Source organism: Leptodactylus fuscus, chromosome 2 (genome assembly GCF_031893055.1).
Source record: "Leptodactylus fuscus isolate aLepFus1 chromosome 2, aLepFus1.hap2, whole genome shotgun sequence".
NCBI lineage: Eukaryota > Metazoa > Chordata > Amphibia > Anura > Leptodactylidae > Leptodactylus > Leptodactylus fuscus.
The window spans coordinates 91,890,584-91,918,437 of NC_134266.1; the positions used below are offsets into that span (position 1 = coordinate 91,890,584).

At 41.0% G+C, this 27,854-nt stretch overlaps 1 protein-coding gene across 1 annotated transcript in view; it reads left to right on the top strand.

The window, feature by feature from the left end:
- The window catches only part of DYRK3 (dual specificity tyrosine phosphorylation regulated kinase 3), a 313,386-nt gene that overhangs the window by 196,217 nt on the left and 89,315 nt on the right, over positions 1 to 27,854 (top strand). The window lies entirely within an intron of this gene.

Consider the following 27,854-nt stretch of genomic DNA (forward strand, 5'->3'; position numbering starts at 1 on the left):
TACTGGAGGATTAGATACGCGCCTCTGCACACAGTACCACACGCTGGAGGATTAGATACATAAGTCAGCACACAGTACCACATGCTGGAGGATTAAATACGCATGTCTGCACACAGTACCACAAGCCGGAGGATTAGATAAACATGTATGCACACAGTACGAAGCGCCAGAGGATTAGATACACGTGTCTTCACACAAATCCACATGCCAGAGGATTAGATATGCGCCACTGCACACAATACCACACGCTGGAGGATTGGATATGCGCCACTGCACACAATACCACTCGCAAGAGGATTAGATATGTACCAATGCACACAATACCACACAAGGGAGGATTAGGTATGTGCCACTGCACACAATACCACACAGCAGAGGATTATATATGCGCCACTGCACACAGTACCACACGCTAGAGGATTAGATACGCACCACTCCACATAGTACCACATGCCAGCGGAATAGATACGTGTGTCAGCACACAGTACCACACGCCAGAGGATTAGATACATGGCTCTTAACAGAGTACCACATATTAGAGTTTTACTCCAGGTTTCCAAAGCAACCCAGCCATTTTTCTTCACTACTTTATTTCAGCCTTAAAGGGGCAGGGTGCTGTGAATGACACTGTTACACAAGGTCACATACACACAGCTTTACTCCAGGTCTCCATAAAAACCGATTGCAGGTTTTTCACTGATATTCGAAATGATATACACATGATCACGTGATGCTTATGGACACACACAAACGATATACAAAATACACCAGTGCAAAATTGGACAATTCTTATTGGGCCACTACACAAACAAAAAATTAAATATACCCGTGCGAAGCCGGGTCCTCCTGCTAGTATTATATAAAAATCCCAATCTCGACTGTGTTTTCAACTAGTGATATCTCTGGACACAATTTAGATAGCACTGCAACCTTAGAGGAGATTCTCTTCTTTCATATGATACTATCATGTGACCCTCCCCATTCTCATTTTCTCCACGTTACACAGCCCCATACTTCCGTACACCATACATGATAACATTCAGTAGAGACAGAAACCGCTCTAAATACAGAAACAAGGGAAAGAGAGAAAAATAATGTAGGATTTACAGAAAGAATCCAAAATTTGTAAAGTATACTACAAAATTTATTAATGACACAAATACTGCCAGAAAATCAAAAGTCCAAAAGTTTAGTTACACTTTAAGTATGGAGTGCAGAATTCTGCACATTGAGGGGAGGGATGGGGCTAGCTATAACTAAGTGATTACATACCACTCTTAGGGTAAGGCCCCACGTAGCAAGCCTCAAACAAATCAGGTTTTTTTCCGCAGCGCTTTTCACAGAAAGTCTGCAGAGTTTTCCTCTGTGAATATTCTGTCACTATTAAACGTCATCATTTCCGTAGGTATAATTGTCATGCTGTGATTTACAAAAACACTACGGTTTTTGAAGACACAGCATTTACGCTGCGGATATTTTTCAGCAATGTGTGACTGGATTAGCCAGAATACCATCTACTTTGCAGGTACCATAAAATGCTGCGGTTTTTACTATGGCATTTCCACTGTGGCCAAATCTCAGCATTTTTGCAATGTGGGGCCCTGGCCTTATATCACCTAGCCTTCATTTCAGTAAGGGTAGGTTCACACTATTGCTCAGTCTTCGCTCAGGGATTCCATTCCCTATTCCACTTTAAAAATGTGGTGAGAAGAGTCCTGCAGGTAGGCCTTCTCTCTCTGCATTTTTCCTCCCTTTTTGGGTGGGAAACCTGGCAGATCCCATCATAGCCTATGGGATCTATGGTTTTCTGAGGGTAACCGCTTTTTAAGTGGATTAGGTTTCCATTCGGGAAGGGGGGGGGGGGTCCCCAAACGTACCCCCCAAACGGAAACCTGAATGCAGGTATGAACCTAATTTCAAGCAGGACCTGACGTTTTTCAAATATCTTGGGATTATGTTTTATCATAACAATAAACTGATAACACTTAGAAGGGATCACTTCAAACATGAGTAACCTCAAAGTATATACCAGGGTATAATTACATGTATTGCAACAATTCACGTGATAATAGTGTGAACTGAAGACAAGGTCAGAATTACAGGATGTAATGGGTAGGGATGAAGACTGAACTGATAATAGGGATGTCACAAAAAGTTTTTTCTTATGGTTGCATAATATTCTTAAAATGCATCTGGGATTTCCCTGAGTTAAAGGGGTTGTCATTTGGGTTTTTTCAAGGGGTTGGGATTTTTTATACTATCCATGGAATATATCATTAGTAAGTGATTTGCAGATTAGCTGTGTCGGCAGTCTCTAAGTGCTGGAAGTTATACCAGTGGACAGGATGCATGTGCAGCTACTCTTTCTTAAAGAGGACCTTTCATGGTTTGCGGCACAGGCAGTTCTACATACTGCTGGAAAGCCGACAGTGCGCTGAATTCAGCGCACCATCGGCTTTCCAGATCTGAGCCCCGGGTAAAGAGCTATCAGTACCGTAGCTCTTTACAGTTAGAAGGGCGTTCCTGACAGTCTGTCAAGAATGTCCTTCTCCACAGCAGCGCCTATCGTGCTGTATAGTGTGAGCGGGGAGGAACGCCCCTTCCCCTCCCGATAATACTCGTCTATGGACGAGCACTGTGAGCAGAGGGAGGGGCGTTCCTCCCCGCTCACACTGCGCAGCGCGATAGGCGCTGCTGTGAAGACCCTGCAGATTTCAGGATCATTTTTAAAATCCGATTTCCGATCATTTTCCATCTGAACCTGATCCCGATCCCAATTCCGATCCTAATGCAAGTCAATGGGATTTTTTAATGATCGAAAACCAGATTTTAAAAACGATCCTGTTCACTACACAGCATGGAGTCCAAAAATTGAAGGCTTCAAATTTTGGACTCCATGCTGTGTAGTGATTAAAATATCCGCCGGCTACTTACAGTGTTGGCCAAAAGTATTGGCACCTCTGCAATTTTGTCAGATAATACTCATCTTCTTCCAGAAAATGATTTCAATCACAAATTCTTTGGTATTATTATCTTCATTTAATTTGTCTTCAATGGAAAACCACGAAAAGAATTGTCAAAAAGCCAAATTGGATATAATTCCACACCAAACATAAAAAAGGGGGTGGACAAAAGTATTGGCACTGTTTGAAAAATCATGTGATGCTTCTCTAATTTGTGTAATTAACAGCACCTGTTACTTACCTGAGGCACCTAACAGGTGCTGGCAATAAATAATCACACTTGCAGCCAGTTGAAATAGATTAAAGTTGACTCAACCTCTGTCCTGTGTCCTTGTGTGTACCACATTGAGCATGGAGAAAACAAAGAAAACCGAAGAACTGTCTGAGGACTTGAGAAGCAAAATTGTGAGCAAGCATGAGCAATCTCAAGGCTACAAGTCCATCTCCAAAGACCTGAATGTTCCTGTGTCTACTGTGCGCAGTGACATCAAGAAGTTTAAAGCCCATGGCACTGTGGCTAACCTCCCTAGATGTGGACGGAAAAGAAAAATTGACGAGAGATTTCAACGCAAGATTGTGCGGATGGTGGACAAAGAACCTCGACTAACATCCAAACAAGTTCAAGCTGCCCTGCAGTCCCAGGGTACAACAGTGTCAACCCGTACTATCCGTCGGCGTCTGAATGAAAAGGGACTATATGGTAGGATACCCAGGAAGACCCCACTTCTTACCCAGAGACATAAAAAAGCCAGGCTGGAGTTTGACAAAACTTACCTGAGAAAGTCAAAAACGTTTTGGAAGAATGTTCTCTGGTCAGATGAGACAAAAGTAGAGCTTTTTGGGAAAAGGCGTCAACATAGAGTTTACAGGAAAAAAAAAAGAGGCCTTCAAAGAAAAGAACACGGTCCCTACAGTCAAACATGGCGGAGGCTCCCTGATGTTTTGGGGTTGCTTTACTGCCTCTGGCACTGGACTGCTTGACCGTGTGCATGGCATCATGAAGTCTGAAGACTACCAACAAATTTTGCAGCATAATGTAGGGCCCAGTGTGAGAAAGCTGGGTCTCCCTCAGAGGTCATGGGTCTTCCAGCAGGACAATAACCCAAAACACACTTCAAAAAGCACTAGAAAATGGTTTGAGAGAAAGCACTGGAGACTTCTAAAGTGGCCAGCAATGAGTCCAGACCTGAATCCCATAGAACACCTGTGGAGAGATCTCTTGATGGCAGTTTGGAGAAGGCCCCCTTCACATCTCAGGGACCTGGAGCAGTTTGCCAAAGAAGAATGGTCTAAAATTCCAGCAGAGCATTGTAAGAAACTCATTGATGGTTACCGGAATCGGTTGTTCGCAGTTATTTTGTCTAAAGGTTGTGCTACCAAGTATTAGGCTGAGGGTGCTAATACTTTTGTCCGGCCCATTTTTGGAGTTTTGTGTAAAATGATCAATGATTTGACTTTTTTTTTCATTCTCTTTTGTGTTTTTTTCATTGCAAGCAAAATAAATGAAGATATTAATACCAAAGAGTTTGTGCTTGCAATCATTTTCTGGAAGAAAATTGGTATTATCTGACAGACTTGCAGGGGTGCCAATACTTTTGGCCAACATTGTAGTCCCCCCTACTTACCTGCACAGAACCGCTTCCACCTCCCCTCCCGCTGTGTACGAGGCTCCCACCTCACTAGGCTAGTGTTATTGATGCTAGGAGAAGGTGGGGCTTGTTGTTGTTTAGGAGAGTGTGGGCGGGTACACGTGAGTGCATCACTCACGTCTCCCCTCCCTGTACCACCCACACTCTCCTAAGCCAAAACAAGCCCCGCCCCTACTCCCAGCATCAGTAACACTAGCCTAGGGAGGCAGGGACGCACACGGCGCTTTGCTGGCGTGTGAAAGAGAGGAGAGGACTGAGAACAATGGCTGGGAGCTCCAGGGAGCAGCAGCAGTTCTGTAAGTGGGTCGAGCGATCAGGATCGGAATTCCCATCCTGATATTTTTAGGCGGGATCGGAACGCGATCGTGAAATTTACTCTATTTCTGTTGCGGCATCCCACTACTGATTAGGCTCAAATAAATGTGCTTAAACAGGCGCATGTCTAGAGCATTGGGTGAGATAGGGCATCTCGCTTCTTTTTTCCCCTACTAGCTAGCAGAAAAAAAAGCGACTGGCTCCCATTGAAGTCAATGGGAGCCATTTTTACAGGGGATTCTGCATGAAAATCAGCCTGGAAAAAACTCTGTGTGAACATACCCTAACAGCCCAAAGCACTAGCACTAGAATGAGAGTCCAATTACTGTTTTGGGCATATAGAGGCTTGTACATGAATCCTTATAGTACGGTGTAACAAGTTGCCTAGAGATGGGCAAATCTCTCAAAATTCATTTGGTTTCAGGTTTGAATGGTTGGGGAGCAAGATTACCTTTGTTATTAACCACTCCTTAAATTGGCTTACAGCATAGAGGAGAACACTTTTAGGCTAAGGTCCCACATTGCAGAACGCAGCTTAAAAAAATGCTCTGGAAAATAACACAGTGGAAATGCATCACATTTTATTCTGCAATGTTTTTCATTCTGTTTTTGCTGTGTTTTTCTCTGTAGGTTTTCTTCCCTTATTAAACCAGTAGTGAAAACGCAAGCATTTCCGCAGGTATAATTTATATGCTGCATTTTTTGTAATATGTAGATGTTCAGGGCAGTGAGGCAAGTAGGCAGGGCAGGGGACGGGTTCAGCTTAGGACTCACTGTCTTGTCGTTTGTATCTATCTATCTATCTATCTATCTATCTATCTATCTATCTATCTATCTATCTATCTATCATTTTTCTTTATCTCCACTGAGCCTATGAAACTTTTAAGCAAACCACAGAAGTCATAAAGATATTTCCTAGAATAATGACTGATACCTGATATAAGGATTTCATACAAGGCTATATCAGAGCATGTTTCTCTGAAATAGGGTTCACACAACTCTGATAAAACCCTAAATGTCATCTAGCCTCCCCTAGATTCTATGATTTATGTGAAGGTCTAACTCTGGTTACCTCTTATAACCATAATATTGGTGAATCATTCTTCTAGCGATACTGTTACCTTACTGGCTTTCACAGTTGTGCAGTGTTCTCATAAAAGTCTCACCGCACACGAGCTGCTCTCACACAGCTTTCAAATCTTGCTGACACATTAATGCACATCGCATCTATTACATTTTCTGAAATGTGGCTTCACTAACTCATGTCAGTGCTATTAACTTCCTCTATATTGTGTTATGTTTACTTCTCGGATATGGAAACTTTTTACTTCCTAAATTCATAAATTCTACCTTCTCCACTTTGGTAAAAACATCTAAAGTTTTATCCAGCCTTATGGGATGTCAGAGACTATTGCTAATGCTTCCTTCTTACCAAGATTAAGACAAGCAGTGTAGCAGGCATAGCAGTGGTGTGGTCCCATATATGAGGGTTCCCAGGTTTGCTCTAAAAGGATGCTGGAGGTGGTGGGGAATGGAATAATCCTGGTATATATCTGGAGAAAGCATAGAAATAGTAAAAGATACAAAGAACGTATAGTAAGTAGTAGATGCCTTAACTCAACATTAATGATGTGATATACAGTCCATGCTCATGTGATTTATGGTCCATGGTCATGTGATGAGCACACAGGTGCACAGCTCGTTACCAGGCAGATATCTGATTACTGGGCTGTGACTATAACGAGCGGCACCTAAGTGCTCATCACATGACCATGGACCATAAATCACATGACCATGGTCAGAATATTTATCCACTAGATATCACCACGTGGGCCTCTCCTCCTCCTCTCCAGGTGGGGAAATCTGCGCGCCACTGTCTTTAAGTGGAGCAGCAATTATGGGCAGGAACAATACATAGTTGTCATGCCACACTGGGTCAATGTTTCGAGCATCAGATTCTACAGTTGAGAAGGGCAGCAAGTCCCGTTGCGATATAGTACTGACCGCACGTCATTGGTCCAGAAAAGGCACAGTTTGAACACCAGGTGGGACCAATTCTTTGGAACTGGGCCATTTCCCACCCTCAACTTTGCCTGACAAGCCATTGCCATTGCTTCCTCATTTTAAAGTTGTAAGGTTAAACCCACATTGAATGGAACTGTTGCATATACTGGAGTATCAGTTTGCGACACAATGGAGTAGAGGTCTTTTTAGGTGACTTTTTGTATACTTAATTTTTTTATTACTTTCTAAGATGGCAGGCACACTAATAGTGTGCACCAAATATTTCTGCAAATTATGTAAATTTCACTACACTACTTGGTTCCACACGTGCACCCATACATGAGTCTTTTTGGTGAATTTTTTCTGCACTCAAATATTTCTTACTTTTTCTTTTCAAATATATTTTTATTTGCATTTTAAGTTAAATAACATTTTCTACCTCAGTCATGTGATTATTTTTGAGAGTCCAGCTTTTTCAGCAGCCAGGCCAGGCACGCAGGTAGTGTGTCCCAAATATTTCTTGAACTTTCATAAATCATCACTTTGCCAACATCATGTTGATATGGCATTTGCTCCCATAAAGGGATAACCGGCTGGATAATCTACAATTCATTCTGCTACTAAGTACTGTTCTTCCAGTGATAAAATCCATTCCAACTGAAGCAACTGAATAACAGATGTTATACAAGGATGTGCTTTTCAACTCGTTTTTATAAATCATCATTAATGATCCGTCTTCATTTCTGTTGTCATATAATACAAACAACACGTAATCTCTGAAAAGGTCTGATGGTATTCTCTGTTTTACACATTACCCCATGTCTCTCAATCCCTTACATAGTACCCATTATCTCTCTGTGTGGGTGTTTCTCTGTAGTTTCAGAAAGCAAATGACTGGTTCATTGATACTAGTCTTTAAAGACTAAGACAAGAAGAAGAGTTCTAAGATAGTGTTTCTTGATAAGGGAATGTGAAAAATACTTTAACATGTCACAAGACTGCATACTAAGAATGTTTCATGTATGTCATGTACCCATAGTTTCATAGGACCTTTTTAGCTGATGCTGAAACACGCACATAAAAGTAATGGCAGTAAATTCACTACATTACGAGAAGGTAAACAATGTGGTTAACAGAATCTTAAGATGCAAACAAACAAACAAACAAACATACACACTTTTAAAATACATTTCTCCGCAGAGCTTAATAGCTTACACTTGAATAATAACACACATCATAATCGGGTGCTTGAAGCTACAGTGCTGTTCCAATGTTTTAGGCACGTGCGGAAAATGCTTCAAACTAAGAATGCTTTCAAAATGTTAATATTTTATTTTTGTCAATTAACACAATGAAGTAAATGAACAAAAGAGAAATCTAAATCAAACCACTATTTTATGTGACTTTCCTTTGCCTACAAACCAGCATCTATTACTCTAGGTACACTTGCACACAGTTTTTGAAGGAACTCAACAAGTAGATTGTTCCAAACATCTTGAAGAACCAACCACATATCTTCTGTGGATGTAGGTTTTCTCAAATCCTTCTATTCATTCATTTCCAGATAGACTCGATGATGTTGAGATCAGGGCTCTATGAGTACAATATCATATATTAATAAGATACTCAATATCATCACTTACAGGATTCCTCCTTTGAAGAATGTTCACACAAAATATAAGACTTCAATTTTTTTGAGACAAATATTTTATTGAGTTTTCAAATATAAAAAGAAAGATAATATACAAACAATATAATGTATTATTATTAGAGATGAGCGAATACCGTTCGATCAAGTAGGTATTCGATCGAATATTACAGTATTCGAGATATTCGATTTCGATCAAATACCATGCGGTAAACGCAGTAAAAATTCGTATCCCTTCCCACCTTCCCTGACGCTTTTTTTGCACCAATAACTGTGCAGGGAAGGTGGGACAGGAAGCAGGAAAACGTAGGCATAAAAAAAAAAATAGGAAAAAGTCATTGGCTGGCTAAATCAGGTGACCTCGGATTTATAAGAATAGTGTCAGCCATATTCGTGTCAGATGCGGATTGGTGTTAGATAGAGAGAGACATGCTGAGGTCTAGAGAGGGATTAGTTTATGCTACACAGGAAAAAAACATTGGCAGAGCTAAACTGCTTGATGAGGGTATATACACCTCCAGTATATATACTCATCCTGCAGCTAATTTCGACAAAAAGCCCTTTTTAGGGCTCCAATTCCTTACCACTGGTATACAGTATATGTGTGTCCCATAGGGGTGAGAAGCTAGCAGTTGTCCTTGCATCTGCTAGATACGGTAGTGAATAATGCCATATCTATCTACCCTCCGTGTATACTTTACAAAAACTGATGTATACAAGTCTTATATCTATCTATCCTCCGTGTATACTTCAAACAAATATATACAAGTGTTTTTGTTGCGAGCCGCGTCACTCTTGGGTCAAAACCCGCCTGCCACGACCATCATGGTCGCGGCTTTCCCCTCTGCAGCTGGCTCAAATGAATGAGCCGACACTGGAAGGTGCTGCTGCTAGGTGGAAGCCGCGGCTCAGCGCGCCGCGGCTTCCGCCTGTAGAAAGGGCAGCTCGCTTCCTTTTTTCCGCTATCAGCAACTATTGAAAGGGGCGGATTATGACGTGGATTCCGCTGTCAAAATCCGCCCCTTTAGCCCGGTGTGAACTAGCCCTTATTGTACCTGTGCCATTCGGTAAGAAGAAACCTATATACTGTCATCATGTATCCTGTCATCCGGCATATACGGTAGTACATACCCTCAATATATCTACCCTCTGTGTATAGTTCAATCAAAAACACTTGTATACATCAATTTGTGCACTCACTCATTATAACTGTCCCATTGGGTGAGAAGCACACTGTATACTGTCATCTGGTATATACGGCAGTAGATACACTCAATATATCTACCCTCTGTGTATACAAAAAAACATACACTTGTATACATCAGTTTGTGAACTCACTCATTCCTGTATACTGTCATCCGGTATATATGGCGTTTATCTACTACCGTATATCTGCTGGTGCAAGGCTCAACTCACCCCAAGGGGCACAAAATTTAAACACTGCTGGTGCAAGTCAGAACTCATGCCAGGGGGCAAAAATTTAAAAACTGCTGGTGCAAGTCTAAAATCACACCAAGGGGCAAAAATACTGTTCAATCGAGTAAGTATTCGATTGAATATTATGGTATTCGACATATTCGATTTCGATCGAATACCACGCGGTAAATGCAGTAAAAATTTGTATCCCTTCCTACCTTCTCTGGCGCTTTTTTTGCACCAATAACTGTGCAGGGAAGGTGGGACAGGAAGCAGGAAAACGTAGGCATCGAAAAAAATAGGAAAAAGTCATTGGCTGGCTAAATCAGGTGAGCTTGGAATTATAAGAATAGTGGCAGCCATATTCGTGTCAGATGTGGTTTGGTGAGATAGGGAGAGACATCGTAGTGAGGGTCAGATAGCGATTAGCTTCTGCTAGGCAGGAAAGCTGAAAACCAACAGCTCTTTTCAGAGCTACACTGCAGGAAGAATATATATACTCAACCGTATATACATTCAACCTGCCAAAACTTCACAAAAGCCCTTTTTAGGGCTCAAATTGATTACAAGTGTTCCATAGGGGTGAGAATAAAGCTTCATACTGTCACCTGCACACATCTGAAAATGAGTCAGAGTAGCACAAAGAGACAGGGACGTGGACGTGGAAATCCAACTGGGGATCCAGGCCACAGTCAAGCTATTGCAGATCCAATGGTTACTGGAGAGGGGCAGCCAGAAGTGCCCCTTGTCATTAGCACAAAGGGACGGAGACGTGGAAATCCAGCTGGGGATCCAGGCTGCAGTCGAGCTACTGCGGATTCAATTAGCTACTGGATAGGGGCAGCCAGCAGTACCACAACATCAAACAGGTTGCAGGGTACCCCGCTGACGAGGCCTGAGCACCAGGAACTGATGTTACAGTGGATAGCAGATATTGTGGACCCACAACCAGCTTGTCCCGTCAACAGTACTAATGACGAGACACAGTTCCATGGTCTGTGCCAGCTCACAAGTTCCTCGTCCTCCTCCTCCTCCAACACCACCACCATTAGTTAAAAAATATTTAAAATAACCCCATTAATGTTTTAGGGCAAATAATGTTTTAGGGCTCACCCCAAGGGCCTGAGAATTTTTTTTTTTTTAGGGCTCACCCCAAGACCACACAATTGGCAGGAGATGGCGGATGCTCCAGTGTTTGGGCATCAGGGCAGAGAAATTCATCTGTTAGCTTCTTGGATTCGGGAAGTGGTTGAACACAGTGGAAGAGTGGAAAAAGACCCAAAAACAGTTCCTGGGAGGGGGCAAGGGTGGGATAACTCTGCTGAGAAGATTCAGCATGTTGGGAGGAAGGAGGGGCAGACTCTTGGGTAGGACATGACTGGAGGTAGTGGTTGACTGGTGGAAATGCAGCTGGAAGCATTATCCGCTAGCCCTTGTAACACCAGTTCCTGGTTCTCGGGCCTGGTCTGTGTTGTACTCCGCACCCTGCTTAGCGTTGCCATGAATCCAGGGATTGTGGATGATCTCAATGCTGGCTGCCCCTCATCAGTAGGCATTGCATCCGCAGTAGTTTGCCCGCGGCCTGGGCCCCCAGCTGGATTTCCACGCTCCCGTCCTCGTCGTCTTCCGCTAGTCTTACGCATTTTAAGATGTATACAAGCGTAGTGTATTGCAAGTATACGCAGTATATATTTTGACCGTATAGCAAGTACGGTATATACTGTGTGACAAGTATACCCCTTGCTTCAAACCCGTATGGGATAGGTATATTGGGCGCACAAACCGATGTATACACGGTATCTATTTTGAGTGTATGTGAAGTACGGTCTATACCGGATGGAAAGTATAGCCCTTGCCTGACACCCATATGGGACAGGTATATTGGGCACACAAAGGGATGTATATGCGTAATCTTTTGCAAGTATACAGGGACAGTATATTGTTAGTGCGCAGAGCAGATAAGGTACCTTGCTTGACACCCGTATGGGACAGGTATATTGAGAGCACAAACCAATGTATACAAGTGTAGTGTATTGCAAGTATACACAGTATATATTTTGAGCATATAGCAAGTACGGTATATACTGTATGCAGTGGCATAACTACCACCATAGCAGCAGAGGCAGCTGCCACAGGGCCCGGGACATTAGGGGCCCGGCGACAGCTACCCCCGCTCTTATCACAGACAAGCTGTTGTAACTGCGATAAGATCAGGGGAAAGCTTGTAGGACCTGTAGATGAAGGACCTTGTGTGACGTCAGCTGTCACATGACTAGGTGGGCGTGTTTTTATAGCCCGTGCAGTCCTGCAAGCGATCAAGAGAAGGAGAGATGTGGTGCTAGGTACTGAAGGGGAGGGGTAATGTGAGATGGAGTTTAGAGAGTGTGTATGTGTGTGTGAGTGTGTATGTATGTGTGGTGTGGAGGAGGGGAGAGGACAGTGTCCTGATATCTGTTTATTAGGAGGAGGGGAGAGGACAGTGTCCTGATATCTGTGTATTAGGAGGAGGGGACAGTGTCCTGATATCTGTGTATTAGGAGGAGGGGAGAGGACAGTGTCCTGATATCTGTGTATTAGGAGGAGGGGAGAGGACAGTGTCCTGATATCTGTGTATTAGCAGGAGGGGAGAGGACAGTGTCCTGATATCTGTGTATTAGGAGGAGGGGACAGTGTCCTGATATCTGTTTATTAGGAGGAGGGGAGAGGACAGTGTCCTGATATCTGTGTATTAGGAGGAGGGGACAGTTTCCTGATATCTGTGTATTAGGAGGAGAGGGAGGTGAGTGTCTGTAGATCGATCAGTACTCTATACATTGTTTGTATTCAGACTTGCTTGCAATTTCTGTTACTAATGACTGTCTAATAGTAGTCAGGGGGCACTCTGTGTATTGTATTGTATTGTACTGAAGGGGAGGGGGATGTGAGATGCAGGATGGAGAGTGTGTGTCTGTGTGTGTGAGTGTGTATGTATGTGTGGTGTGGAACAATTGAGGAGCAACAGTAACCTAGGGGCAGAGATGGAGGGGAAGACATGAAAATGGGGGTAGAGATGAGGGGTGCATGAAACTGGGGGCAGATGGAGGGAGGACATGAAACTGGGGGAAGATGGAGGGAGAGCATGAAATGTCATGTGACATCCGTGCGTTATTAAAGATGGCCAACACCACCAAAGACTGCAGCGGAGCTGGAGACGGGTAAGTATATGTCTGTATCTCCCCTCGGTCTCCGATTATTATACTCTGGGGTCTGAAAATGCCCCAGAGTATAATAATTGTTCATAATTGTTCATGGGTGTTCATTATGGGGCATAATCCCGTGTGCAGGGGCCACAATGGGGTGTAATACTGTGTGCAGGGGGCCACTGAGGAATATAATAGAGCATGCAGGAATGCCATGGGGCCCCGCCATTCCTAGTTACGCCACTGACTGTTTGGCAAGTATACACCTTGCTTCACACCCGTATGGGACAGGTATATTGAGCAGATGCTCCAGTGTTTGGGCATCAGGACACAGAAATTATTCTGGTAGCTCCTTGGAGGGGGCAAGGGTGGGATGACTCTGCTGGGAAGACTGGGCTTGTTGGGAGGAAGGAGGGGCAGACTCTTGGTTATGAACACAACTGGAGGTAGTGGCTGACTGGCTGGTGGAAAAGCAGCTGGAAGGGTTATCTGCTAGCCCTTGTAACACCTGCTTGGGCCTCATCAGCGTTGTAGCTTGCACCCTGCTTAACGCAGCTATCAAGTCAGGGATTGTTATGAGCTCATGCTAATGTTTCTTTAGGTTTAAATTTGTGTTTCTGTCCATATTAATGTAGAGGAAAGAAAGTTTCCAAGTATTTTCCCACTTTCATAGAGGTTCTATTGAGTGTGGAAAGTATTTAGTTGATAGGCTGTGATATTGGGGTAATACTGGGACTTGGGCGTGTTAGATGCTCCCACGCATGCTACCCCTGCTGTCCCAGTTGCATTTCAGAGGTGTTGGCATCATTTCTTGGGGTGTCATTGTGGACTTGGTGACTCTCCTTAGTCGAATAGTGGTTTTCCCTGAAACAAGCCTTTTTTCACCATAGCCTATAATGGGATTCGATATTTGGTCGAATAGTCGAATATTGAGGGGCTACTCGAAACGAATATCGAATATTTCACTAATCGCTCATCTCTAATTATTATAAAAATAAAGGTAGCTTCACACAGATACAAAATATCTATCTATCTGTCTATCTATCTATCTATCTATCTATCTATCTATCTATCTATCTATCTATCATCTATCAGAAAATAGCCTGTTTATCTGTAAAACAAAGTGAAGATAAACCTAGCTGCTGCATATTAAGCAGAAAGTCATTTCACATCATGGAATGCAGATATAGCAAATACACTGGGCAAATACCCGGTAAATGAAAATATAACATACTAAAAACAGTACCAACCATCTGCCATAGAATATGACAAAATAGAATCCTATTAAGCATAAATCCTGAGGAATGCGCAACGTAACAGTTCCATTTTTGAAAGTATTTTTAAGTTGCCACATGCATTTGTCATACAATTAGAACTAAGCCAGTGTGAACATGGCCTAACATGTCGCCTGTAGATTGACCTACATTTTCACGTGAGATGTTCCCTTAGTTATTACTTAACAAATAGAACACAATATAGTTTTGTGCCCTTAATGATTTTCTCAGCCAAGCCTTTTCCTTAGAGTAATGCTGCAGATTTTCTATTCATCACATCATCTATTGACAAAATCCCACTTGGACTATTTACATTTCTGATCATGACATACAGTATACGTATTATGTGGGTGTTGCTAATGTTTTTCAAGGACTTGTCAAAATTCCTGACATGTCCATTCTTGTAAATACCTGCAAAAATAGACTTGTGTCTCTGTTTTAATGTTCATCTGTTATTAAAATTCCCCTTACCAAAAGAATGTATCCCCAAACTAATTCCAGATTTAACCTCTTAACACTATTAGGGTGCATTCACACTGAGTATACGCTGACTGATTCTGAACGTTAAAACACATTTAGAATCAGCGCGCGCATCACAGTGAAACCAATAGGGAAAAAAGCAGCCCATTCATTTCAATGGGGAGCGCTCGTATGCTGGCTCCCATTGAAATGAATGGGATCTGCTTTGTACGCGCTGATTCTGAACGTGTTTTACGTTCAGAATCAGCTCAGCGTATACTTAGTGTGAATGCACCCTTAGGCTCTGTTCTCACGGAGTAACGAGCTGCTCATTTAGACACATAAACATGTGTCAGAGTGCAGCGCTTCAAAACAGATCCCATTGACTTCAATGGGTACCAGCTTACGCGCTACACATTGAAATCAATGGGTTACAAAGCCTCCCATTGATTTCAATTTGTAGTGTGCGTAATGGGATCTGTTTTGAAGCGCCATGCTCTGACACGTGTTTACGTGTCTAAATGAGCGGCGCGTTACTCTGTGAGAACGGAGCTTTAAATATACATGTACGTCAGGGAATGTGGTTAGTTACTGCATCCCCACCTGCACGTATGTGATGGTGATTGAGCTGGTTCAGAAGCAGAGCCTATGCGATTAACCTAGGAGCCCGGCTGTATCTGATAGCCAGGCTCCTCTTACAACAGCGGGAATGGTGATAACACTGTTCCTCTCTGTTTAACCCTTAAGATTCCATGGTCAATAGCAACTGCGGCATCTTAATTGTTTTGGGGGTTTCCTTTGTATTGTTAATCTAGGGGCTCCGCAAATGAGACATGGCGCCTGAAAATTATTCCAGTAAATTCTTCTTTTCAAACACCCAGTTTCACTCCTTCCCTTCCATGCGCTGCTGTGTGCCCCAAGATCAGTGTACACCCACATGTGTGGGATTCCTGTGCTCTGAAGAAATTGTGTAACAAACTGTGAGATGCATTTTCTCCTTTAACCCTTTGTGAATGTGTTAATTTTAGGGCTAAGTGAGTGTATTACCGAAAAAGAATGAAATGTCTAAATTTCACCTCCATATTATTTTAATTTCTGTAAAATGCTTAAAGGGTTAACAAACTTCCCAAATACTGTTTTGAATTATTTCAGAGGTGCAGTTTTGAAAATGGGGTGATTCATGGGGGTTTCTAATATATAGGCCTTTATAATCCCCTTCAGAACTGAAGTGGTCCCTAAAAAATTATTTTGGGGAATTGTCTTGTAAATCTGGAAAATCGTTATACTTCAAAGCCTTGTAACGTCCAAAACAAATGAAATGACAATTAAAAGATGATGCCAATATAAAGCAGAGATATGGGAGATAATATTTATTTGTGTATTTGTGTGATATAACTATCTGTTTGAATAGCAGAGCATTTCACATTTTCAAAATTGCGATTTTTTTCCAAATTTCCGTTTCCTTTTTTTTGTTTTATAAATAAATGCAAAAATATTGATTAGTGTTTACCACTAACATGAAGTACAATGTGTCATGAAAAAAAACAGTCTCAAAATCACTTGTGTAAGTTAAAGAGTCTCAAAGTTTTTGCCATATAAAGTGAAGCATGTCAGTTTTGAAAAATGAGGCCTGGTCCTTAAGGCCCTTTTGGGCTGTGTCGTTAAGGGGTTAAATACTTATCAAGAATGAATGACTTACTTTCCTGCAAGCACATCATCAGATCCACCATTTTCTATTCTCAACCTGACAGTTTCTCACTATTCTTCCTGTTAATCTAGTATTAGGACTATTTTTGTCCAATGTTCGATTACTAGGAATCCTAGACTCTTGTATTCACACATTATGGAATTTCTTCTGAATGAATTCCTATCTAAAGATGCATGTTGAAAAAAAAGGATGTGAGTTTAGATAAGATGAGTTTAGGAAGCCAAAGAGTACATCGGACAAATTATATTTAGAAATACTGCAGAAATGCTAGAACAATCTGATAATCCAGCTCTTCTTGGAACTGCTCATTTCCTAGAAAGTTACAGTAAGTATATTGTGATAAAGGTTTGAAAACGTTCTTCAAACTGGAATTGTATCTTAAAATGATCAGGTGTAGTTTCTTAAAGAGGACCTTTCATGACTTTGGGCAGTGCTCACAGTACTCAGGAAGACACAGACTGTCAGGAACGCCCTTCTGACTGTAATGAGCTATGGTGCAGGCACCGCTAGCTCTTTACCCGGGGCACAGATCGAGAAAGCCGATGGTGCGCTGAATTCAGCGCACTGTCAGCTTTCCAGCAGTATATAGAACTACCTGTGCCCAAATCCATGAAAGGTCCTCTTTAAATGTACAGTGAGCAAATATAAAATGGAAGATGCATTACCCAAGACAGTATAAAGGAATAGTCACACATCCACATTTCATAGTTTTTCACTTATGCGGTTACATCATGCATGCATCTCTTTAGTTTAAGTTATTGCGTCAGTGAAAAATTGATGGCATCCATGTATCATCCCATTTTCTGCTATTATTGCTTATGATATGCATGTGTTTTTTCCTAGTTTGGCCTAGCCCAAGAAGGATTTACTAAGCCTTATCATCTCGTTATTCCACAGAAGTTGCCTACTTACTTACTGACACCAGACTTTGGGCCACATTTATTACAATTGTTAAATTATATTGTGGTTTTTGTACTTGTAGCTAATAGTTGTACTAATACCATGCTATAAACCTTGCTCTGGGTATCTAAATGTGGAAAAGCCTGTTGTTCTCAACCAAGACAGGCCAACATTATGGGACAATTGCAGGACTTTTTTTTAAATACTTTAGTGGGCCCTGTTCAAAAGTTCGATAAGTGCCCCCCCCCCTCCCCTATAATTTAATGCTCCTTCGAGTGGCCCCACATAATGCTCCTGCACTGCACTTGGACTATAGGAGTGACAAATGTCAGAACTGGTCCCTAGTGGAGAGTGAACAAGAGGAGATTACATTGGAGGTTTATTGCAGATAGTGGGAGTCTGTCTCTGTGGACCAGAATGATCAGTTAAGTATGTATATAGTAGTATAGTATATAATAGTATGTATACTTGTGGGCTATGTTAGTCAATGTAAGCCAAAAGATGAATATGAAAAACTTCTAAAAGGTTTAGCTCCACTACTATGTACTATGTGCCGTACCTAACTACAAAATAGGTGCCACAGTGCATCGCACATAGTTTTGAATGGCCGTATTGCACCAAATAACTCTAAGGATATGAAGAGGGGCTTGGAACACTGGCAGGGATATAAATGTGCTTGCCATCTATGGCTCCAATGCAGTTGGAAAACTGCACATTACTGAGACCCATCAGCTGCATCAAGCTACTGTTGACATATAGCCTGGGGCATCACTGAGGTCTTCAGCATTGCCCAAATGGTATCACACATCTCCCAGATAATCCCTGCAATGATTGAGAATCACAAGGCAGAAATTCAAAATGCAGGGAAAAAAGGAATCTGAAAAAAAAGGAATAAGAATAAGAATACAATATTGAAAAGAGCACAAACCTTTAAAAAAAAAAACCCAAAACAAAACAACCCCCCCCCCCAGGAACATACAGAGCACAATCTAAACACACTAAACATATAGAAAAGAGCAAACAAAATACTCACCGGCCACTTTATTAGGTACACCTGTCCAACTGCTCGTTAACACTTAATTTCTAATCAGCCAATCACATGGCGGCAACTCAGTGCATTTAGGCATGTAGACATGGTCAAGACAATCTCCTGCAGTTCAAACCGAGCCTCAGTATGGGGAAGAAAGGTGATTTGAGTGCCTTTGAACGTGGCATGGTTGTTGGTGCCAGAAGGGCTGGTCTGAGTATTTCAGAAACTGCTGATCTACTGGGATTTTCACGCACAACCATCTCTAGGGTTTACAGAGAATGGTCCGAAAAAGAAAAAACATCCAGTGAGCGGCAGTTCTGTGGGCGGAAATGTGTTGTTGATGCCAGAGGTCAGAGGAGAATGGCCAGACTGGTTCGAGCTGATAGAAAGGCAACAGTGACTCAAATAGCCACCCGTTACAACCAAGGTAGCCAGAAGAGCATCTCTGGACGCACAGTACGTCGAACTTTGAGACAGATGGGCTACAGCAGCAGAAGACCACACCGGGTGCCACTCCTTTCAGCTAAGAACAGGAAACTGAGGCTACAATTTGCACAAGCTCATCGAAATTGGACAATTGAAGATTGGAAAAACGTTGCCTGGTCTGATGAGTCTCAATTTCTGCTGCGACATTCGGATGCTAGGGTCAGAATTTGGCGTCAACAACATGAAAGCATGGATCCATCCTGCCTTGTATCAACGGTTCAGGCTGGTGGTGGTGGTGTCATGGTGTGGGAAATATTTTCTTGGCACTCTTTGGGCCCCTTGGTACCAATTGAGCATCGTTGCAACGCCAAAGCCTACCTGAGTATTGTTGCTGACCATGTCCATCCCTTTATGACCACAATGTACCCAACATCTGATGGCTACTTTCAGCAGGATAATGCGCCATGTCATAAAGCTGGAATCATCTCAGACTGGTTTCTTGAACATGACAATGAGTTCACTGTACTCCAATGGCCTCCACAGTCACCAGATCTCAATCCAATAGAGCATCTTTGGGATGTGGTGGAACGGGAGATTCGCATCATGGATGTGCAGCCGACAAATCTGCGGCAACTGTGTGATGCCATCATGTCAATATGGACCAAAATCTCTGAGGAATGCTTCCAGCACCTTGTTGAATCTATGCCACGAAGAATTGAGGCAGTTCTGAAGGCAAAAGGGGGTCCAACCCGTTACTAGCATGGTGTACCTAATAAAGTGGCCGGTGAGTGTAGATATTACATATTGCCCTTTAGAAAATGTAAATAAAAGAAAATAAAGAACAAATTAAAAGCAAAATGTGTGTTGATGTGTGAAAAACTACTTAGCACGTAACTATAAATAAAGCAGATATAGGCTGGGGCCCCATATGGCAAAAACCGCATTTTACAGTCACAGCATTTTACAGTTCTAGCAAATCCCATCCACACATTGCAGAAAACTATTTGCAGCAGACATGAAGCAATTTCCAAAACCATCGCTGCTGAAATTGCAGCATGTCAGTAATACCTGGCCGGCAGTTTCCCTATATGTACAATGGAAGCCCGAGGCCTAGAAGATTGAAGCCTGCGCCGGAAGAAGACGCGTGAAGAGGACGTTCTTCAAGAAGATGGAGACATCGCTGTAGAGTTCACTCGCAGCATTGGGGATGCCCCCAGTGCTGTTTGAGCGCTGGGGACTGCCCCCAGTGCTGCGAGAGAACTCATTTGTATACCAACGAAAACCTGGATTTATACCGAACGGTGGCGCGAAGAAGACATCTAAAGGTAGGAGAAGAATAGCCTTTCTTAAGGCTATTCCGATGTGTTAGTGAGAAAAAATTGAATTTTAATGATAGGATCCCTTTAAGTGCTCCCTACAGAATTTCTGTCCTGAATATTGCTCCTCGACTCAAAAAGTTTGGGAAACGCTGGTTTAATGCATATAATACCATTACTCACCAAGAACATAGCTAAGTCTATATCACCCTAGTTGGAAAGGGGGGATGCAAAACACCAAATGAGCCCCCTACCTGATATTATCACTATATGGTGACCATATGGTGGTAGATACCAGTTCTACACAGGGCCTGTACTCAGAAATTTTAAAAAGGTTACTGGTGTCAAAAAAGGTTTATTTTGCAAAACTTTGGATTTTTTTAGGGGATTAAAATATATTAAAAACTATATAAATTTGGTATCGCCGTAATTGTACTTTTCCACAGAATACAGATGAATGACCTGTCATTTTGGCTGCACAGTGAAGGATGGAAAAAAAGTTGGGCAAGGGCAATATTTCTCCATTACCGTTACCAGGCTCAGTACCATCTTCTACAGTGTAACTTCCGTTGCATTACTACACCCATCTGGGAAGCTGCATCTCTTGACATTATCTCAGTAAAGTTACATCATTCTGTTTAACTGCAACTGCTGTCTCCTGAGTCATTCCTTTGCTTACCATTAAGGGTACGGCCACCATCACTTGGCTCAGTTAGAGTGGAGGACTCCTCACAACTGTAAGCACCCCGGGGGATCTACCACCACCATCTTGAACGCTTCAGTCCACCTCAACTGTGACCCAATTTGGGAGATAAGATGGTGGATTTAGATGAATGTTCCTGGTCACTGTTGCCTTGTGCTATGTTGTGTATATCACGCAAATTATTATACATGTTAAAATATATAAAAGTTACTATGTCTAGAGTGGAACACTGTAATGATGTTTCCAACTACCTGAGTGTGGTGCCTCACTGTTCCTATGGAGGGGCAGGAGTATACATAAGTAAAGGTAGTTTTGATGCCGGTAGAATGAATGTGACACAGTAAAAGCCATGCTACTGTAGAAAAAAGAATAGTCAGGTTATACAAGGGAGAGCTTGGCAGGGTAAAAACTGCTGAATAGCCAGACAAGGAAGAAACTGCTGTGCGTGCCAAGCAGGATGCATGTTGCAATTTGCAATGTAAATATCACCAGAGGTTGTTATAAGGAAAATGTTTGTTTTTGTACCGTGTTAGCCAGTGGGTAGGAAATATATAAAATAAAAAAACTTGAAAGTCTTCAGTAGTTGATACCTTTTTTAATGGCTAACTCATAATGATGACAGAATATAATGTTTCGAAGCTCCCGGCTTCTTCTTCAGATATAACAAAAAACAAGGCTGCATATTTATGCACAACAGGACACATAGGGATAGAATTTTAGGAAGGAGGGGGGAAGAGCCTTATTGGTATATACATGTAAACAATTCCACAGTTCCAAGGTTCTTATCTTTATGGCTGTCTAAATTCAGTGATTTCTGTAGGCTGACATGAACCCATGTGAAAGATTCATTCCATTCTCCAGGGTGTTAAATAAGGTCATGCACTTGTACTCATAAATCCGTTGCTCTTTCCTTGATTTAAAATTCCCTCTTAAAATCAAAATTTTCATGTCATTGGTGATATTATGATCTTCATTACAGAAATGTTTTGACACAGGAAGGTCCAGTCTTTGTTCTCTAATCGTATGGCGATGTGCGTTCATTCTCATTCTGAGCTTTTGACCGATCTCTCCAACATACAGATTTTCAGTGGAACATTTGGTGCATTATATTAAATACACTACATTAGGTGTGTTACAGGTGAATGTACCTGTAACCAGAGGTTGTTAATGATTGGTTGAATAAGGACTCGCTAGCTAAGTGTTAGAGACTGACTAAAGGGTGACAAATTATCTCCTTCAGCATGATCAAAGTCTTTTGGCATGTATCGGTGTACAGTACATATTGCACAGTGTCCCATATTGCACATATTATTGATTAAATCGGACTATCAACTGCCAGGTGTTTATGTCTCTTAGTCCTCATAGTATAGAGAAACAAACTGGTTTGAAAAATACTCAACTTTTTGCAGTTCGATTCACAAGAACCGAGTAAAATGGAGCTGGTCCTGTGAAACACGAAAAAGCAAAGAAGGATCACATGACCTCAGAGATCAGGTGGGCTTTCTTTTAATGCCTTGCAAGGAGCCCTTATAACCAGGGAAGGACCATAGGTGAGAGGTCACTGATGACTTATAGACTTTTCACAGTTAATTTCTGCAGACTTTCTGCTTCACTTATACCTGTAGAGAAACCACCGGTGTTTCCTTAGGTATAATTGACATGCTGCGATTTCCATAACTGCAACGATTTTGGAAAATTGTTGTGCGTCCACAGCGCATATTTTAATGCTCATTAGAATCCCATCCACTTTGCTGTGACAATAAGACACTGTGTTTTTTTTCATGGCGTTTCCCACGGCTTTTACGCCATGTGGGAAACTGGCCTTAACAACAGTATAAAGCTACACTCACATATGCAGTTTTTGAATCAATTTTGATGTAGTTTATTGAACCAAACACTTGATTGGAACGTCCCCTTATATGTGTCCTCTCCTTTGTATCCTCTCATTTGTTTGGCTAATCTGCCGCATGACTTGTGAGGTCAATGCTATTCACGAACAGCACCCCACCCTACACATGGACACCATTTGTTTTTTTTCATGGATCCATAAGACTTGCACTGGGGTGAAAAAAAGGGGCATGCTTCTGTTGTTTTTTACAGACCTGTATGTGATATCCAGATGTATGAATAAGGCCTAAGCCTTCCATGAATTTGTACCGAACAAATTTGGAGAGACATGGTTTTACATAGGAGCTGCAAATGTAAAATAGTTGTAGATTTGTAGTAAACAGATTAAGTGATTTTGCTTCATTTTTTTCTATTTTAGATGCAATAATGCAACATATAGTTGCAAAGGTAAACATAGTCTTAAAGTAATGTGCACTTTTTATTAGTGATATAATTCCCTAGCTAGATATCTAGATATTGATATTTTTCTCTAGCTGTAGAGATTGAAATTCTAACTAATAAAACTGTTTGTTTTTTTTAAAAATATTTTTATATTTTCTGGACTTCACTCTCATATTACTGTAGAACTTATCCTGCAAATGAGCATTTCTTGGCTTACTGCCTTGTCTGGTCCAGTGTACAGCACATGGTTGTGACATCCTTCCTTTGGTCTTCACAGTCTTACCAGCATGTTACAGAAAAGATGACCACAAGCAGCTATAAGTGAAACAATACCAGATTTCAGAAAAACTGAAACTAGGCATCCTACGCAGAGGTTTCCTTGGTTATACTGCACGCAGGGTGATCGAGAATCATCTAGTCTGTTTTAGAACAATGGGAGACAATGTGACCTCTGTTTCTTCAGACCTCAGCAAGATCTACTATAAGAATTGAACTTGTAACCTGCTCTATTTGTATTGAGGTCTCCTCTCTGCAAAATATTTGCATACATTTAAGTGTTATCAAAAAAGGCTGCATGACCTTGATGTAGGTAGTTATTGTGGTGGAGGTTTTGGGAACCAAACATGACCCATTAAAATTCATGCACGTGCTGGAAGACACAACGAAGATTGGCAGGTTCATTTACATTGCTCATGAATAAGAACATGATCCACCAGAGGTGACAACATTTCTTAACCAAAGACCCTCATTTTTAGTGCTCAAAAAAGTTCAAAAACTTAGACTACAATTAGCTTTTATGGAAGTGAGCAATGTTAAGGTTAGATGCCGACACATGAGGCGACACACATCAAGCGCTGTTGCAGTAAAATCACTAATAATTGTATTATTCTGCAGACAGTAGATATGCTTCAAAGCCGTCAAATATCCAAGACAAGCAGAAAGTGGGCTGCCTCATTATCAATACTAGTACTATATCGGCAATTCTGCCAGCAGGGCTACATGTGATAGTTGTCACCTTTCTTCCAAAACCAAATGAGTTCTAAATCCCTTATATGCTGTTGTAGAGGCGCAGCATTGTTAATGACTTTTTAATGTCATATTCCAATCTTGCTGCCCAGTAAGTCAATTTGTAATCTGTATGCAAATGAGCTGTTCGGTGCACCGTGTGCATAGCCCAAGTATATGTGTTTGCCACTCAAGCCTCTCCCTAAAACAGATAGACATCTTCCAAAGTGCAGTGCTCTCAAGTGAAAATGCTCCAGCAGATCCAGCCTTGCCCCATTGTACTTTGACACAAAAATGACATGTTCACTATCCCAATAAATTCCCCTTCATCAGCATAAAGTAATTTAGAAGTAATTTTGGTCATGGTACCTGCTCATTAGCAATTTAGAATTTGCTACTTCAGGTCTGATCATAGTTTTGTGTATTTACATTAAGAATTGAAAGGAAAACACAGAAAAACTTGGACACTTTTATTTATTTATTATTTTTTTAAGTGTGGGGTTTAACTGCAAAGTTATCTCCTATTGATAAGGTAGAGGATAACTTTATGATCAGTGGATGTTGTTTCCTCTGTCTTGATAGAGCAACAGGCCGAGCATGACCCTTAGACTACATTCATTTTCTATAGGAGTGCTAGATGCTCCATCAGGATGGATGAACTGAACCCCAATTCTCAGTAATGGTGTAGATCTGAGTGGTCTAACCCTGGCCGATCATGAAGCTATTCACTACCCTACAGGGGTAGTAAAGCCTAAGCACATTAACCACCACCAAATAATTTGCTTCTAAATATAATTAATAATAGTATATACAAAAAGTAAAAATTGTCAGCACTCCAAATTTCAAATGGTTAGTGTTTATTTATTCCACAGCTTGAGAAATGTTCCAGACTGAACCAAAATATCGCTTTGGAATAAAGAAACAATAACCATTTCAAATTTGGAGGGCTGATAATTTTCATTCTATCTATCTATCTATCTATCTATCTATCTATCTATCTATCTATCTATCCATCCATCGGTCTAAACAATCCACTCTGCCAGCATCTTGCAAAAATGATGGAAAATCCTTTAATGGAAGTAGCAAACACCATGCATCTACCCTCACACGGGTCTTTCTCAAAAGCTCCCAAGCAGGGCATGAGCTATTGCCTGGATACAATAAATAAAGGACTACATACTATAGTCATATAAGAGCCTCTTTGAAACCGACTCCTAAAAGGATTGCCTGGTTTCAGAAAATAAATGATGTTTTCATGATGAAGAATTTTAGAATTTTCCAATAGATTTCCCTTCTCAATTCCTCACAATTTGATAGATAATTACTCGCAATTCTTTGTTTATTTTCAGTAGGTAAAGATCAGTCCATAGTCATGTGATGGATACACAGGTGCACAGCTTGTCCTAGTAATCAGAGCTCCGTCTTGCAATGAGCTGTGCTTCTGTGTGTCTATCACGTGACCATAGACTGTCCATTACATGACCATGGACTGTCCATTACATGACTATGGATTGTTCATTACATGACTATGGACTGTTTTTTATCCACTTAAAATAAACAAAGAATGAAACCGCGAGGCATTAATACAGAATGTATATCTGAAAATTGTATAACTTTTCACTATACAAACAATAACATTTATTTCCTGAAACAGGACAACCGCTTTAAGGATAGAATTGTTTGTAAATATGTAGGCTGTCAGATCAATAAGAAAATAGAGATAATACTAATCAATAAATTAAATAAATTAAAAATGATTATAATAGTGTTGAGCGAGTAGTATTCGATCGAATACCTCGCCAGCACAGGAATGCGTGTAATCGGCCGAACACCAAGGGGTTAAACTCATTGAATATTTGAAGCGTTTAACCCCTTGGAGTTCGACCGATTACACGCATTCCTATGTCGGCGAGGTATTCGATTGAATACTACTCGCTCAACACTAGTTATTAACAGTTGGTTGATATGATGATGCAGCTCAGTGACGATGAAATATCCACATGAATAGTGGACTGGGGTGTTTGCTTGGAGCTATTTTAGATTTAAGATTTTATTAGAGTTTTGGATTCATGAAAGATATGAAAATATGATACTTAAAGCATAGCCTTATTTGACTTTTCAGGATAGACAGTAGTGAATCATGAGACCTGCAGTCTATCTCAGCAGAACAGTGAGGGAAACAGTCTGAATAGCTGTCATATTATATATTTCTTATTACCAAGTTTCTTATAATCAGCTATACTATTCCTTTATGCAATAAATGGGGTCTCTGATTAGACGGGACAGCGTCTCCCCAGGATGTACTTAATATTATCATTGACATTTTATAATGTATTTTTGTGTGAACTTCTTGGAGAAGACAAATTGTCCAACCTGGTCTGGTAGTCTTTTAAAAAGGTTTTATGGGCTAAAAATATTGATGACCTATCCTAATGGTAGGACTTCAACTTTAGCTTGATGGAGGTCTGATACCCTGCACCCCCATCAAAATAACTATTTTAATGGTGGAATATAGTCTTTGTTGGTTGGAGATATTTGTATCCTGGGTTGCAAGCCCATGCAGTCAAGCAGGAAAAGTTGATCGGCACTAGTGCACGCAAGACTGAGAAAAGGATCTTCACTGTAGGGTAGGGAACTAGTGCTCCACACACATGGGAATACTGACAGGGTATAAGACTTTTTTCTTTTAATATGGAAGTCAAAAAAATCCTTCCTCCTAATTCTAGGCTTACACCTGGACACCTACAGGTTTCCCCATCCAAGGACAAAAACCACTTAGAGAACCTGCAGCTTTCCTGTCCTTGGAGGTGGATCCTCTCCTGGTGCTTTCATGGATGATGATGGTATAAATGAATGAACACCATAAAACCAAAACCAACACGATTCTTTAACAAACTATTTTTTATTAAGAAAATATACAATTATGTAAAAAAAACACTTCACATGTCAAAAAATAAGAACAACATTAAGGTGACGACTAAACATTTTCATTTGATATTCTAACATAACTTAAACAGAGGTATATTTCTTGCTTCATCTATGCAATGTATATAATAACAGAAGTCCCTACCTAAAGAGTGCTATCAAGATAACTGTCCAATCCTATAGCTGTAAACATCATTGAAAATGGCCACATCTAAGCAACTACATCTAATTCTTGATATTTTTATTGCAAATCTAGGTAGCAGCTCCTCTTTGAGGATACATTTTCAAGAATGGTTAAATACTTGTATGTATTTTTTGCAAACAAATCCTAATACTTTATCACTTAAAGGGGCAAAAGACGTATAGTTATGCTAAATTGAATGTACATGTTCACATTCACATCAGGGATCATGAATTATTGTGCTTGAAATATATTTTCTAAATCTATAACAATAATAACACAATGCACATAGAAGAACAATATCTCTATTGTCATCTCTATATAACTATATGTTGCCCTTTAAACAGGCAAGCAATGTTTTCTTCTTTCTTGAAGCAAACTATGTTTGTGCTTTTCCTGAGAAGTATTGCTTCAGAAGGCTCTATACCATTTACTGAATCAGTACAGGATAAGGAGAAGAAGAA